The 16182-nt window shown below is 39.8% G+C and overlaps 1 long non-coding RNA gene across 1 annotated transcript in view; it reads left to right on the top strand.

Moving 5' to 3' along the window:
- The first annotated feature begins 370 nt into the window (after positions 1–370).
- Positions 371–16182, top strand: part of LOC112972545 — a 29468-nt gene continuing 13656 nt past the window's right edge. The window contains exon 1 of the long non-coding RNA XR_003255710.1: positions 371–447. This is a non-coding gene — a long non-coding RNA (uncharacterized LOC112972545). The remainder of the gene's footprint in view (positions 448–16182) is intronic.

Here is a 16182-nt window from a genome sequence, read left to right as displayed (position 1 = left end):
TTTTCTTTTGAAAGCATTTTTAAAAATGTCATGAGACACTCTATTTCTTTTTAGCATGCTGTTCGTTAGGCTAATGGTTTGGGTTCAGTAACACATCCAAATCATGTATGTTTAGCCATCTGTGAAGGTCTCTCATAAATTAAAAGATGCAGTGCTGTAAAGTGATACCGCTGTGGTCACACTGSTTTATTTTTTATTTTTTCTATTTATACTGCCCTTAAGATAGTAAGTGCTTATAGTGCCACCATCTGGTTGAGACAGCTACTGTCTTCACTTCCAGATTGTGTATTTAAGGGAATTTTGCTACTATTAAAAGAAAATACAAGCTAATCTTGTGAGGTTGCTAATTTCCCTTTCTCTTGTTTTTTAGCTGTTGAGAAGAGTAATTTCAAGACAATAACTAAAATTACTGGCATTGGAGAAGTAAGAACATCAGACCTATATGAGGTATGAATAACTTCTTTTATACACTTTGTAAATTGTGAATATTAGTCTAWGTTAATATTTTTAAAGGTAATACTTAAGCTAAAGTTCTCACTTCTAAAATTTGATATTTGTTTTTATGTTTATTTAATATAAAATTCTTCTATATGTATTTAGGCTTTCTAAAAATAGTTAATCTATTTTCTCTTTGCTTCAATGATTCAGTCACACTGGATAGTGAAAGTACATTACTTAGTGCAGTTGATTTTTACTTTTTAATTGTTGGTTTTTTGAGAGTCTAATCATGCAGTTGTAAATGCCACACTATATGCAATACAAATATACATTTGTGACCCCTTCCCCTCCCCAAATCAAATAGATCTTGTTAAACACGGAACCTCTTGAACAAATGTCTCTGGAGCAGGTAAGATAGCCCCCCTGCAAGGGCAGGTTTGCCCTCTTTGCAAATAAGTGTCCTAACAGACAGGGCTGTTTGTTAATTCCACTCATTTCTTCCAGAAGATCTGCATATTTGCTATCCCATAGGTACTACTGCTGCATGTATGTATGTTGTTCAGTAGTTTCTGAGAAAAACTGGATCTGTGCTTGATGCACTACCCTGTATTTCAAACAAACAGCCTCCTGCCAACATTATCTTTTCAGTGTACAGGCCTCAGGTTTCGGTCTCTGAAGGATTTCAGTATTCCTTCACTGCCTCTTCTCTGGTTGACAATTATTATTAACTTCATTTGCTTTAGATGTTTGAAGTCACCCAGAATTTCTCAGGCAGCTGAGGGCTGTTGCTCCACAGTGCTCAGGGGAACTGTGGAGGTACAAAATGTCATAAACCCATCTCTGCCAAGTGGCAAACCACTCTCTTCTGTTTTCTTGGCCTCTGCTTTTACCATAGGAGGGCCTCAAAGAGGAAGTAAAGCCAGCAATAGATATTTTCTTGCTCAGGAGATGGACCCTGTGCAGTCCATAACTTCGACTCCCTTTGCTCTGTGGACTATTCCCATGTAGGGTTCCCCTAGAGAACATGGGCCCTTATTTGCAAAAGATTGGCTGCTTAGGGCTGCCTCTCCCAAAGCTGAAAAGACCAATTACATGCTGCTTGCTGTCCCTTGCATAAAGTACAGGCATGTGTGACAGTCACTAAAAGACACAATAGTAAAAGTGAGTAAGTAAACCTGGTTGTTCTTTTATGGGTTTCTTCCTAACAGCTACACTGTGCAGGTGCCACAAGCAATTAACTATTTTATAGGACACTTGAGTTAAACGTTTTCAGAGAGGGAGATTTGAGTAATCTCCTGGCCCCAAGGAGTTGTTTCATTTTTAACTGTGCATTTTAGGGTCTATTGGGCTCTGATATTTCAAGTTCTGTGAAAACAGCAAGCACACTGCTATCATTGTGTTCTCTTGTTCAGGGCTTGTGGCTGAATTACCTCATGATAGGCCATTTAAGTCTTTTGGCCTCCTTCTTGGCCTCATATTTCAACACAGCACGTGAAAGAGATGAAGAATGAGCTAGAATTCCCTTCCAACTGTTGCAGAGTTATGGGCTATTTTATTTTTCATTCCATGTGTTTTTTAGCAACCTTTGGCTTTGCTAAAGCAATGCAATTTAGGTGAAGACGGCATAAAGGGAGGGAGTTTCTCCTCTGATGTCAGTGGTTTGACATATTTACCCTCGCCTAAAAGACAGTGTTTTGCTTCTGTTTGTTGCAAACAGTGGAGGTTCCTTCTCCAACATTTCTCTCTTCTGTGCAAACATTAATTTGTATAAATATGGCCCACACAGTTTCCTTGAAAAGAAAATGTATCATGACATTTTCCTAGTTGTGCAAAAGGTTTTGCGTTGCTAAAAGTCAGTCAGCTATTCATTACAGTAATATCTTCTCAAGGCCTGATCAGGCCCCTGTCAGAAGGCAGAGAGGAAGAATTGGCTGGCTGGCTGCAGTCGTCCTCCACTTTCCCAGTCCCACTGAGATCCATCTGAGAGCTTCTGAGAGTTAGGGCTGGAGAGATACCACTCATACCACTCAAAATCTGTCAGAGTTAGTGCCATTGGGAACTACATTCACTCTGCCACAGCCTTTTCAGCTTTTAAGGAGGTCTAAGGGCACCTGGGTTTCCCCGGTGAGGGTTCTTCCAGAGGAGTGGTGGAGGATTAAGTAGATGAGAAATGGAGCTACGTGGCACAGGGGATCAAGAAAGCTGGAGCCTCATTCCAGTGCAAAACTGAGACTTCCCTGCCTCCAAATTCAGTCATGTCCCAGACAGTGTTAAAAAATCATGCCAGTCTCACTGAAGGGGAGAGATAGCTCCCTCACAGACCCTAGCGGAAGATGGGGAGCTACGCTCTCGTGGATCAGGAGTAATGCCAGTAAAAACACTGGGGCTTAGCAAAACAGAGAAGAGTTGAGGTAGACCAATGTGCCATGGAGGAAAGGGCTGCAGTTTCTGAAGACACAAATGAGAACAAAAGCTAGTGAAAGTGATTGAACATGCCTAACAACCCACATTTGATGTTTATTCTCTAATGCCAGTGCAGACCCTGAGCTGGTTACAGACTGGGAATCATTTAAATCCTTAAGAGCACACTTTGTTGTCACTCTGCTTTCAGTCAAACCCTGGTGCTCAGTTGTTCCCTGTTGGCCAACTCTAGGCCAGCCTTCTGCCTGTGGGTGACTCAGCTTAGAGCTGGCAGCATCTTTTTTCAATCTCCTGTGATTGTTCATGAACAAAAAGCTTGGAAACCTCTGGTCTGGGTGTTTCTGTGCAGCAGGGTTGGGCTGAACAGTGGTTCTGCAGCATGGGACTCTCCCTGCATCATGAACCTGGCCACCAGGGCTGGGCTTGGGCTTCTGCACTGCTGGCCTTGCTTTGCAGTGCAGGGAGAGGTGCAGGGAGAGTTTAGTGTTACGCTTTCAGAAGGTGAACAGAAGGAGCAGAAGGCTTTCTGAAAAGTGATAGGCACAGCTGAATCTCTCCATCCCTATATCAACTTTCTGTGGGACGGATTGGTCATAGCTGTGTGTATGGTTTTCCTCACTCTCTCCCTTTCTTTGCATGGAGCAATGATTCACCCTAAGTTCATTAGCACTGATTTTTGTTTGCTGTTGTCATTTTGTAATTGTATGAATCTGCTGGCACAACTGTTCCTTGCTAAATACGTCCCCCCTGCCACACACACACCAAAAACAAATTTTGGTCTTGAATGGTGAAAGGCAATTCCCATAGAAACAGTAATAAATGTCAGAAAATGGGGCACAGGGGAAGAGAAAAGAAATGGCTGAATTTGCCTTGTGACCATTTAATCAAATTGTATTCCTAAGGCACCCTGCAAGTCTGTCTGAGTTACAAGGCATGTGCTGTATAGGCACCACAGCGTAGAACAGAAGGAGATAAAGGCAGAACATTGAACCAGGAGTGCCCTGAAAGTCTGGGTGATGCAGGACTGAAGGATGGAGGAGTCTGCTGGTAAATGCTGCAGAGGATGCAAGAAAATTAGCAGACAAACAGATGAGATCTGAGAGAATCTGAGCTCTCATTCCACAACTAAGGTCTCTAAGAGCAGAGAAGAGGTCACCACACAGCATGTGAAAAAGAGACAATTTAGTATGTAGAAAAGGAATATTACCACAAGAGGCACTTACAGGAGAAGAGACTTTTACTGGGTGGTCAGTACAAATTCTGTAGCTTGTTCTCCATAGAGCAAGTCAGCAGAAATATATAGGAGAGGGAGGTTCTACTTAGTTGGAAAACTTTCTTCTGTCATCTGGAACTGGTTGAAAGAAAAGTACATAAAGATGAAGAAAGGATGAGAGACTTTGCTTCTGTTGGGTAATTAAGGAAGAAAAACCCCTCACTGCCATAAAGAAGAATGAAATAAATCATGTCGCAAAGAAATTTGTTGCTGTGGCTATAAAAGTCTTCCTCTTTCATAAAAAAAGAAGCTAATATGGCTAGGATCCAGTATGATTGGAGCTGAACAGTATAAAGAAAATAAAAACACAAAAACTATAGCAGTCAAAGAGGAAGAATGGAGGAAGAGATAAAGGAGAACACAGGAACAAGATGTGGGTAATTTGTAACTTAGTACCACATTCAAAAGATTTAGAGAGTCTGTATGCTCCCAAAGGGGCATTGGCATGTCATTAAAACCCTTAATATTGTCTTGACAACTCTTCTATTTCTTGTATGTAACTGACTGATAAGGCAATAATTCTTAACTTTAGCATTGCCATCTTTTTCATTTCTTAAGAATAATGTAGTTGATCTTGCACTAAGAACAGAAGAGGGAGGGAACTACCCCCCACCCCACCTTCCCAGATCCCTTGAGATGCTTATTTTTTTAAGAGTGGAGCCAGAAAAGTGAACAAAGCATTAGAGGAACCTACAGCTTCTCTCCCTGCCCCTCCTCCTCCTACCCCACTTTACTGCTGGAAAGCATTTTTTCAGATTTGTTATGTACCTTTGCTGCAAAACCTGACTGCGTATCTGTGGGCTTCTAGATTATCTGCACAGTAACAGTGTTGAGCTAGGCTGCGAAACCCTTGCTCGTGACTTAAGGTCTGACGCTGCTGACTTTAGTAGGGCTACTCCCATTATATGCTGTTTTTCAGCATGAATAATGGTGTCACGATCTGGCCCATAAATTCCTAGTAATTTGTAAAGTGCCTGTCAGAATGTTATCTAAATAGCAATGGCACACTGAAAATTGTTCCAGACTATTGCAGAGAGGCATCTTTTCATTTTGCCTCTCCAGTACTGCTTTGTCTCTACAATGTGTTCTTATACATTTTAGTATGCTGCTTTCCAACCTCATATTATGCTCATCTGAACTACGTTCATATTATGGTAAACCATTTAGCAGTAAAACACTGATTTCTGGAGGTGTTTGGCATTTTGATACTTAACATCAACATAGACATGATGGAATAGAATAATAGATGTTAGAATAGGTGTTACAGAATGCTGCAATTATCTTCAATGTTCTTATGCAGTTTCCAAATGAATTCATTTTGGCTCTCTTTGTGCCTTTCTTTTTTGTGCTTTTTTTTTTTGAGAGAGAGAGTTTTAAGTGACTGCTTTTCACTGGCACAATTTCTTGGAAATCAGATTTCTAAGCTGCATACATCATTGTTGTTCCTGGTTGTGCCCACAGTGTCTGTGGTTGTACAAACTTAATAGAAAATTCTTCATTCATCACTTCCTAGTTTTCCATTCACATATGAGTATTCATGCCAGAAATTTTCCTGTGCTCCCCCAGCCTGGTAAGCACATGTAGTGAATTACCCGTGCAATTAAATTAAGGCACTTGTGTGAATAGTGCACATGGAATATTCTTTGAGAACATTTTGTGATTAAAGCAGAAAAGGGAAATAAAAATGAGTAAGTTTGCTGAATACTGAATAAATTAAATGTGAGGGAATTGCAACTAAAGAGCAGAACACGTGTTTGTAGAAACAGACTGCATTCACTCCATGTTCATGACAAAATATTTTCTGTTGTCCTGTTAACATTCCTTCCAGTAGTTCTTGGTAGGAAAGTGGGTAACGGAGCCTGAGATGTAAAGGGTTTTTGTGAGCATCTCTTTATAATTAATTGTGTTCCAACACCTGGGCCAATGTCAAATTTCTTTTAGCTCCAGAAAAAGGAACAGAACTTAGAGGTCTGCCAGGGCATAAAATTGTACAGAGGACTAGATGATATAGGCACCAATGGCACCCCTGTATATTCAGATTGGCAAAATACTGGCAGGGCAGATGACAGTGATGTGAAAGTTATTTTTCGACTGCAATATTTCAGAGGTTCAGACAGGACCCAGAACAATACTGGAAAGTAGGACCTTGTTGTGTATTGAACCTTCTCCCTTGCTTTTGCTAGAACCCTGTGGTAAAATGTCTTTCATAAATTTTTCAGGCTGCAGCTTAAGAACACCCAGATTGCCCCCTCCCCATTGTAAACCACTGCAGCAACAGAACTAACCAACAGGTACAACTCATTCTCTGCAAAAGCTCAACTATGAAATAACTGAAGTAGGTTCTTTTGGGGATTGGGTTTTTTTTCTCTCCAGGTGACAACATTTTGGAAAAGTAACAAGAACTGTTAGGCATATGCCATTTCTCTTTTTGTATATATAGCGGCAGTAAAAGTGAGAAAAATCAAGCTAGGCTAGGTTTGAGACTGTTGACGGTTTAACATTTTACCATAGAGTCACCTCCAGTTTGCAACTCTTTGTAATTTACTTACAAAGCTTTCAGTGGACTGCAAATTGAGCTTTCATCTTTATATATTGGTTACAGAATTAGCAATAGTTTAGTTATTACTCTTCCATAGGTGCTTACCATGGAATAAAATACATTGTGGAATAAAAATACAGAGCCCTCAGGTCACGGTTTCCACCTATTGTGAAAAAGTCTCTTATAGATGTGGGAAAACAGTATCTCCAGGTTATAGTTGGGAATACACAGATGCAAAAAGATAAAGTGAACTGCAGCTCATATATTCTGTGTCAAAGAGGGAAATAAAACTTGGGTCTCTTGACTCATTCTAGTACTCTGCTTAACAGTGATAAGGTGCTAGTCTTGTTTTAACTACAGTTGGGCAGGCAGCAATTATTTACAGGAACTAAAATATTATTTGGCATTTCTTAAAATATCCAATGGCAAGTATAGTGAAGGATATGATGCTTGACTGTATGTGGATATGCAATTATTACATGATTCTTTCAAGTCACAATGAAATATATGTAGGGCTGTGTGCGCGCGTGTGTGTGTGTGAGACAAACTCAGCAGTTAATTTTCCAGACTTGTCTCTCCGGTTCCTTTTTATTAAGTCAAAATTTGTTGTTAGATATCACTGTGTAAAATTCTGAATTAGGCTCTTCAACTATTTGATACCCATAGAATAAGTTCAAAAAGGCAAAACTGTCAAGTAGATTTTACAGGAATATTAATAACTGCCTGATTTCTTAAAAGTGCTACCAGCGAATGACAGATTTTACAGTGTGCTTCTACTCTTCAGAAATAAGCTAGTGATTATACCGATCAAATTTTCAGACATGTAACATACAGCAAAAGAAAAAAGCTTAGCTTCTCTTTATTCATAGAGTGCTTTCTGAACAGGAGAGGTTTCCCTCCTTTTAACATTATCTTGTTCAGTTTTGTTACAACAAAGTTCTCAACATATCAGAGAATCCTTGAGGCATCAAAAGAACATGCTAAGATTTTTTCTGAACATGTATTTTAGTTAATTCCTCTGACTCATCAGAGAGTTTTCAAATTTTCTAATGATTTCTGTTTTAGTTTGCTACATTGATTTGGACTAAGTTTCTCTTAAATGTGTACACTTGGAAATTCTTCTTTCATAAAAACATCACCTTCTTCTGCTTATATGCTATATATATAAAATGCAATACTTCATATGGGGTTGTGCTGTACATTACTTATAGTACAGTGTAGTACTATGGGACAATCAGTCCCATCCTACTGATCTCAACATCGATCTGAATGTCAGGATCCTCTGTGTTAGTATAAAGGGACTTGAGAGTTCTCCTGAGCCTCCAGGATCTCTGTGAGATCCAGTACATGCTGGGGCCTGACCTGCTGGAAAAGCAGCTTTGCAGAGAAGAATGTGGGGGTCTTGGTGGACAACAAGTTGACTGTGGGCCAGCAATGTGCCCTCGTGGCAAAGAAGGCCAATGGTATCCTGGGTTGCATTAGGAACAGTGTTGCCAGCAGGTCAAGGGAAGTGATTCTTTCCCTCTGCTTAGCACTGGTGAGACACATTTGAAGTGCTGGGTCCAGTTTTGGGCTCCCCAGTACAAGAGAGACATGGAGCTACTGGAGCAAGTCCAGTGAAGGGCTACTAAAATGATTAAGGGACTGGAGCATCTCTCATATGAGGAAAGGCTGAGAGAGCTGGGCCTGTTTAGCCTGGAGAAGAGAAGGCTCAGGGAGATCTTCTCAATGTGTATAAACATCTGAAGGGAGGGTGTAAGGAAGACAGGGCCAGACTTTTCTCAGCGGTGCCCACWGACAGGATGAGAGCCAGTGGGCACAAATTGAAACACAGGAAGTTCCACTTGAACATATGAAAACACTTTTTCACTGTGAGGGTGACTAAGCACTGGACCAGGTTGCCCAGAGAGGTTGTAGAGTCTCCATCCTTGGAGATATTCAAAAGCCATCTGGACAGGATCCTGGGCAACCTGCTCTAGCTGACCCTGCTCTGAGCAGGGGGGTTGGACTAGATGATCTCCAGAGGTGCCTTCCAACCTCAGCTATTCAGTGATTCTGTGCTGGTAACACTGAAACTGGCTTCCTGCAATGGGGCAGAGCTGGTATGGAGCTGCTGGTTGAGATCTTCCGCTGAATTCCCATCTTCCCTCCCTCCATTCACAAAATCACACACTCTGTTGTTCTGAGCCCTCTGAAAGTTGTACCCCGACTCATGAAGAGAGTTTTTCACAATCTCATCAATTTAAAGTAACGTCTTGGACTCAGCTTTTTATTCTGGAATGCTCAGATTTGGGACACTAACCCATTTTAGCTTGTGAGTGGGTTGAGAGAAACACTGTTGAGTGAATATTCAGCCAAACTTTGCTTCCATTTATGCTACCCCAGCAGTACTGACTCTAATCACCTCAATTAAATTTAAACTTATTAAGCTACAATCTGACTAAATACACAGTGATGTTTCAAATGATACTTTCTAAGGCTCATTATCCAAAACTAAAATGATTTACCACCCACCTTCTTCTTTTAAACTAACTAACCTTTAATTTCTGTGGTCAGACTCCCACAAACATGAGAAATCCATCAGTTTGTTCTCAGTACATACTTAGTACATCTCAAAATCTGGTCATTTTGCTCACTCAAAAACATTGTGCTTTGTAGTGTACTAGTTTCCTCATATATTTGCAAAAGTGCATAGGAAGTAGGAAGAATACAATCTTTGTCTCCATTTATGTGTGCTCCCACAAATGGCAAAAATCATCATATACTCTAGTCACAAATACAAGAGCATACTTCTTTCTAAAAACATTGCATATTATCTGCAAACCCTGTCATGTCTGCACACTTGCTCTTAACTCTGTTCAAGTGACGTGAAAGAATGAGAAATATTTCTGCATAGACTACATTTAGCAGAGATTTATTAACACATTTTAATTATAGACCCTGTTTTCCTTAGAAGAAATGGCAATTGCAATAGATCATGGAGGGGCAACTTGCTCTTGAAAACTGAATTTTGAATAGTGCTTTTCTTCTTTATTTTGAATCATTCAGATGTCCATTAGAACATTCATTCCTTCAATAACAAGTTAATACTCAAAGAGGATTTAATCATAAATATATGCTGTCTCTTCAAAGTGCAAAACCTCATGGTAATCTGTAACAATAATCACAATGGAAAGTGGATAAGAAGACATACCATTTTCCCATTTAAATTAAAAGTGGCAAATAATGTTATATCTATTATCCCATTTACAGAGTTGCACTAAATAGGTGAACAAATCTGTTCCACAGGGCCACTGATATGGTTAAGGGCTTGGAGCATCTGTCATACACATAGAGGCTGAGAGAGCTGGGACTGTTTAGCCTGGAGAAGAGAAAGCTTGTGGAGGGGGGAATCTTATCAATGTGTATAAATACCTGATGCAGGGAGTAAAGAAGATGGAGTCAGACTCTTCTCAGTCTCATTTATGCCTCTTCTCAGGGCATAAATTGAAATACAGGAAATTCCATTTCAACATGAGAAAAAACCTTTTTACTGTGAGGGTGGTTGAGCAGTGGAATAGGTTGCCCAGAGAGGTTGTGGAGTCTCCATCCTTGGAGATATTCAAAACACACCTGGACAGGATCCTGGGCAACCTGCTCTAGCTGACCCTGCTCTGAGCAGGGGGGTTGGACTAAACAATTTTCAGAGGTGCCTTCTGACCTCAGCGCTTCTGTGATTCTGTGTTTCACATTTTTAATAGAGGAATGTGCCTAGAGATCACAGGTTGGATTTGTGAGGATGGCAGAGTGGGAACATATGCAGGTTCCTCTCTGGGCATGGGCTGCTGCTGGTTTGGTCTTGTCAAGGGGCTGTGGGGGTGAGAAGACTACCATGCTGTGGGAGCCAGCCACTGAGGCAGTGAACCCTGATCTGCAGAGACCTTCCTCAGGCAAAGTGGAAAGGTCGGGCGAGGTGGCTGCTTGCTCCTTTGCCCTACCCTGTGGAGAACAGAGGTTCTTCCAAGAGGTTTCTGGATGCGCCACTCTTACCTTCTCTCAGATCCTAGGGTTACTTCATCCACCCTTGCAAGGGACTCCTCTTCCTCCACTGAGTCCATGTAATGGAGGAGAAAGGCTTTGGGGTTTTGACTCCTGTTTTTCTCATTCTTTACCTGTAGTTAGATTGCTGACACACAGCAGGGAACCTATGCACGGTACTGTGCATGTTCTGCACTTTATGTGCTCTGGTTAGACATCAGGCAAATATTCACCAGTATAACTTCACCAATCCTTATTACCTGTCATAGTGAACATACCTGCAGGAAACCATGGCTGACAAGGATCATCACTCTTTGTGCATACACAGATGTAGTCTGTTTTCTAATGCTCTTTCTCTTGGGATATGGTTCATGAGATACCTTGGATGCCACAGTTCAATATATTAGAGGTTCAGTGACCTTGCTGCCTCCTCTCCCCCTGCAGTCTGGTCTTTAGCCACTTGAGATCCCAGGCTTTGCTAGTATGCTAAATGCTGGGGCATTTTCTGTGTGCTTGGTGTTTTCTGGCCCAGAATTTCCAGTCTCAGAGCAGCCACATTAAGCAGCTAATTCTCTTTTTCTTATTACCTCCGTCTATTAATAATTGCAGTCTTCAAGAATGGGAACATTCAGTATTTTCCCTAATGCAACACTCTCATTCAATCCAGATTAGATTCCCCCCCCCCCCACTATTTATTTTAAGGTGCAGTAGAGAAAAAAAAATGCAGAAAATGAGACTGTTTGTTTAAGCGTGCAGCATATTTTGTGCAGAAATCTTAATTCATACAGCAGAATTCTTAAAGACTTCTTTGTTATTAAGGTAGAGCCTGAATGGTCACCATGTTCTAATCAGTTTTACTCTGTTAGCCTGTCTGCTTTCCACAGTTACATACTGGAAGACAAGATCTTTTCACTACAGAAAATAGAAGCTTTTCTTCCCATTTCACTTGTCCACAGTAGCAGCCTTAGTGTGCTTTATAATGTCTTGGTTTGTGATGCTTTGTTTTGACTTCTGTAAAATATCTGCTTGAAATGTGTTGGGGGTCTCCAGTCTGCCCTACAATTTTTTTTCTACTTCTATTTACCCAGTTTAGGGCTGTATGAACTAGGGCCCAAAGGGACTGCTTGAATCATGAGGTTTTGCCTGATTTTGCAGACTGTTGCTTTCATAGATATATTGTGTGTTATCTAGAAATGAAGTTTTCAAGCCCACCTACCCCTCTTTGTTTCTACTGAAAAGCTATTTAAGAACTTCACTTCTCTGATGATTAGCAATTTTATTCCCTGTTTAAATTCACTCATGGCCAGTTTATGTGTATTTACTCTTTTGTTAATGCTGTCCTTTGCTTCAGTAGCTCAAATACCTCCCTCATTTATTTATAGGATGCACTTATGCCTTTCTCTCCTTAGTTCTAACTTCGTTGGAATAAACAAACAACACTCTTAGTTTGCTTGGGTGAAAAGGCTCTCGGTTCGCCATCTTAGTAGCCATTCTTCACATCTGCTCTAATTTGAATGTTACTTTTACAGACACAGTTGTACATGAATGTGTGCAATAGTGACAATGAGATTTTAATACAAATATGGGACCATTAATACTTCACTCTTTCTACAGGCAGGAACTTCTGATTGAATTTGTCTTTTTCTGAGCTGTATCACAGTGATGGCTTTTGTGAATTTAATACACCTGGTCTTTCTTCTTTCTTTTCTGTCATTTTGAACTTAGAGCTGTTCAGTGCACTTTCTATTTTTATGGATATTTCTTGGATATTTGACGGGCCTGGAGAAATGTAGGACTTCTGCTTTTCTCCACTGTGTTTTTCCCAACCAAGCTGAGTTTGGAACTAACCTCACATCTAAAGTGAGGTTGCGGGTCTGAAGCCAACCTGTCAATCCCCTGCTCTTCATAATCCTCCATAGACCTAGATTCCATTAGGTACTTCAAAACATCTCAGCAATTATATGCATCTTCTGTATGAATTGTATTAGCATTCAAATATAGTCATTTAAGACATGGCTCAGAACTATTATTTTGAAGGACCTCTTACATATTCTTGGCTGCTTTATTTGTCAGAATAATTCATCTTTCACCTGTAACTGATACCTAAAGGTTCATGGTTCTGCCTAGAAAGAGCAACTTTGATCTCAGCACAGCCCTGTCCTGACTCCACAGCCCAAACAGGTCCTGTTGTTTTTAAAGGCTGACATAAATCAGGTGAAGTCTTGACTGGGTGTGATATAGGACTGAAGAACACTAGAGCAACTGCAGAGAAAGAAGAGCTTACCTATCCCATCATAAACTGAGAAGAAAAGTTATCAGGCAGAGGTGTAAGCAAAATAAATCATCATTTCAATGTAAAAAATGTATGCAATAAAATGCTTAATCTCTTTGCAAATGTGACATAGGAGTACTTCAGGTACAGAATCAGTGCTGATGTCCTGCATGCTGTAACAAGGGCTCAGTAAATGATGGCAAATGAAATAATCCAGTGGATAAGGAAATTCTTAGCAGTTTAATGGCATAAGAAGTAGTAAAGAAAAAAAAAGAACTGAAACAAGAAAGAGCATAAGATAGATGTCTAAGCTTGGAATTGCTAGAAGTCTTCTACAGTTGCCAAGATTTCTGGTTATCCAAGATCAGATGTAAACTAGATGTCACATAACCCATGTGAGTGTGGCTGTATACATGACTGCATAATGACAGTGAAAAGTAGCACACAAAGGTCACATGCAGTATAACAGTACAGCTAGTTTTCATGAATTCCCCCTCAAGCCACTGGCCATGTCTTTTTTGTAGCAGCTCTGGAAGAACCATTCAAGGATTCCCAAGACATCTAGAATGACAGTTCTGAGAAGAGGAGTTGCAGGCAGGGTTGTACAGCATTTCTCTAACAACCAGCAACAGGGAAAAAATCTTTCTTTCTGACTGGCAGGGCATAGTAGGTGAAGGGGTGATTCGTACAGGTTCTTCCAAGTTCCAGTCTCTCCTTGCACCACCAACATGCTCTCTGATAGATCTGCAGAACAGAAACTGGAGTTTTGCCCTCCTTTTCAATTTGTTCAGTGTTGGACATTTTCTTACATTGGGTACTGTGGAAGCAGCTGGTCTGGTATGCAGGACTTTGTATGTTGCATTGTTTAATAAGAGCTGTAGTTAAAGAAAAATACTGGTCTTTTCATTTTGTCTTTGTATTTTTACCTGGTTTTCTTACATTTTCATTTTTGTTTTTATATCTGTCAAATAATTTTATGGGAATAGTCTGCAGTGGGATAGTGTTTTGCAACTGAAAATGTAGGAATATGGTAAGGACCCAAGTTACTTCTCAGTAAAGTCATCCACACCAACAAGAGAAGACAATCCTACACAAGCTGTCTGTATAGGATTAATCTTCATTCATGGACCCAAACAGCTATTCTCAGTTTAGTTTCATGAATACAGTGAATACACTGTAACTTAAAGAAGTCAGAAAACATCTTCGGTTTATGTGAATCTTGACAGTTCACACAGTTTGTTTTTAATTTATTCTTTTTAAAGTATCATTATAGTGGTATGAGTTTAAAATAATGAAAATACAAATCAAAAATGAAAAATGAAAAGCATACTTGCTGATTTTGACAGGCAGATTCAACCAGAGGAGTGGCCAGTCTGATAAGTGTGTTCTGCATATAATGAAACCTAAGCACAGGGAAGTAAATGAGATAAACAGTTCTCAGATACTTCAAAACATCTTTTGAAACTGTACTGATGATTCAATTAGTTAAAATAAAAATGCAAAATAATCAGCAAACAAAAACTTGGAAAGAATAAAAAGGGAACATACTTCTTACCAAACAATACTTGCTTGAGGGAGAGAAATGTAAAAGAAGTGATAATGAGTGTTTATCTTTGAGCATGACTAAAATAGCAAAACGTGGAGATGATTATGTCTGATAAAGCCATTTACATGAACTGCTACATACTTTGTGTGTTATAGTTTCTTATATTCCCAGGTACACTAAACCATGGTTATTTATTACCAAAAATGCTAGTCAAGTGTTCTTTACAGTGTGTCTGTCCTATCTGATGGTTTGAAAGAAGGTTGAATAATTAGATATACCACACTACAGATACAGGAAAGTTGCATGGGCTTTTAGCCTGGATTCTAAGGGCAACAAAGCTTGTGAGATCTCAGTGGACTTGTGCATTTATCTTTGGCAGTTTGTCTTTTAGTTCTCTGTGTTCATTAACTTTTTAACCTACTATCCATTTTTAGCTAGATTTAGCTCAAAAAGTTTTATTAATGTTTGTTATAAGTTGTGTTAAAATAAATGGCTAGAGAAGACCCTTTTGTTGCTGGTGCTGATGAAAAGTCTTAAGTATTAGCTTATTCCATGTTAGACATCAGAGGATCAGCATGGGAAAAAAAGTTTATGAATGTCCCAAATACACAAAAAAAACTCAGCTAGACATACATTTGATCAGACAGCAGAGAATCCAAATAAGAAACTGGGCTTCATTAGTTCTGCTGCTCACAGAACTCTTGTAAGTGATTGCCTGGAAGAGGGTCAACATTTTACATTACTGCAATAGGTACAGATAATGTATCATGATATACAAAAACCTGTGATAAAAGAAAGCTTCAGGATCAAGAACTTGGACATAAAAAGATTTCTTAGCTATATGGAGTAAAGTATTTACCCCAACATCATATTGTGATACTAGCTTTGACGGTTGTAGTGGAAGGAATCCAGCATCCTGGCTGATCCCAGAGTTAAGTGACCATCCTATATAACGGCAGAACCTCAGACTTCATTACTCTGCAGATATCCCATCATTTAGCTACCAGAGTTGTCTGAACCCAAATTGCTTGCTCACAGTGTTATTTGCTTTTTGTATAGATGTCTGAATTTACCTGTAGAATAGATGTTGCCTATTTACTAGTCATTACTAGAAATTTTGATACACAGGATTTCTTTAGCTCTTACTCCACTTAGACTTCAGGCCTTGCCAAACCATTAGCAAGAGTGTCTCACAGATCTGAAAAGTGTAGGAAAAGTGGAGTCAAAGCTAAGTTTTCATTTTCACAAATCAGTTTCTTCCTCCTGATCTATCTCACATCTTAACAACCAATATAAATCTATGTAAACTGATCAATTGAGCCAGAGGAAATGGACATATCTGGCTCAAGGGGAAGATTTCAGTAGTTCTCCCCATCCTCTTGGCCCACAAATATTCCTCATTAAATGGAGTCAGTTTGGTCAAGACATGACCTGAATACTTGTCTCAGCAACCCATCCCTTATATATATTGTCCCCGTGGCAGTGTAATGTGATAGCAGTGATATTCTGGTATTTGATGGATGAGTGCCACACCAGTGGCACTTAATAAGACTCCTGGAAGGACGCTAAAGCTGAATCTGTCCCTTTATTTGTCAGAGAACTAAAAAATGGCATGAGGTCTTCTTCRAGGAATGACAAGGGGAGACAGAGAAGCTTTAAAAAGCTGAATTACATTT

Source organism: Apteryx rowi, unplaced genomic scaffold (genome assembly GCF_003343035.1).
Source record: "Apteryx rowi isolate R43461 unplaced genomic scaffold, aptRow1 scaffold_493, whole genome shotgun sequence".
Taxonomy (NCBI): domain Eukaryota; kingdom Metazoa; phylum Chordata; class Aves; order Apterygiformes; family Apterygidae; genus Apteryx; species Apteryx rowi.
Note: the sequence above shows the minus strand (reverse complement) of the source record. Positions and strands in the feature narration are given on the sequence as shown.